The sequence below is a fragment of the Helobdella robusta genome (assembly GCF_000326865.2).
Source record: "Helobdella robusta unplaced genomic scaffold HELROscaffold_97, whole genome shotgun sequence".
Classification (NCBI taxonomy): Eukaryota; Metazoa; Annelida; class Clitellata; order Rhynchobdellida; family Glossiphoniidae; genus Helobdella; species Helobdella robusta.
In genome coordinates this window covers 95,729-97,098 of record NW_008705551.1, presented here as the reverse complement: position 1 = coordinate 97,098, position 1,370 = coordinate 95,729, and positions in this window count along the sequence as shown.

The window sequence follows — 1,370 nt, the reverse complement described above, 5'->3', positions numbered from 1 at the left end:
TGTGTGTATGTATGTATGTATGTATGTGTGTGTGTGTGTGTGTGTGTGTGTGTGTGTCTGTGTGTGTACATGTATTACTAATAATAATTATGACGACGATTACGTACCATATCGTTGTTATGGAATGTATTAAATATATTAAATGGTCGGTTGGATGAAAGGATGAATGACTGATTGGTGAAAGAATGAAAGAATGAATGAGTGAATGGATAACTGAGTGAATGATTGAATGATTGAATGAATATATGAACGATCGAACGAATGAATTAATGAACAAATAAATGGTTTAATTACATTTGGTTGGCTGTTCTCCATGAACAAATAATATAATTTAATAACAAAAACCCAATCGTGAAAAAATAAAGAAGTTAACAGAAGATGAATAAAAACATGGATTGAGTGAATGAAAATAACTTTTTCATTTGTACGAGTGATTCAGTGAGGGACTGATTGATTGATTGATTGATTGATTGATTGATTGATTGACCAATTATTGATTAATTGATTGTCTTCAAAAACCTGCAAAATTAAATTTCTTTTTAAACGAAATAAATTGAATTAATAACACATGTCATAACGACAGTAGCTTACAAGTGCAATCAGCTGTTTAATAGAGATAGCAATTCGGAAAAAACACACATACATACACACACATATACGCACGCACACGCACGCACACACGCACACACACAAACACACACATACACGTACACAGCGGATTGATTACATTAAATAGTAACTACCAATAGCAATCCACTCTTCTTATATGTGTCCCTTTTGTTGGGGACATTCTCTGTAATATTCACACCTTTCCAATTTAAGTTTCTCTCTCCTCTTTCTCTCTCTCTCTCTTTAATTTGTTCATTGTTTCTCTTTTTCTCTTTCATTTTCTCTCTCTTTCTCTCTCTTTTTCTCTCTCTCTTAAACTCTTATTTTAAGTTTTTTTTTCTCTACGACTCCAATCATTCTTTTATAATTCACTCGTTCGTTCACGCATAAATTCGTTCATTCATTCATTCGTCTGTTTTGTTTATTCTTTCATTCGTTTGTTTTTTCCTTTCTTTCGTTCATTCATGTATTCCTTTATGTATTCATTCGTTCGTTCATTCATTCATTCACACATTTTTATACTTTTGTTGGTTTGTTTGTCGTCATCACAGTTCTTGTTCGTTATCGTCATTGTTAACATTGATAAAGCAGCTGGAAAGATCTCTTTCTCTCTCTCTCTCTCTCTCTCCATTTCTCTTTTTTCTTTCATATTTTTGCTTTCTTTCCGTACATGTTTGTATGTTTGTTTGTATGTATGTATGCATGTCTGTGTGTATGTTTATATGTAAGTCTGTGTGTATGTATGTATGTATGTGTATGTG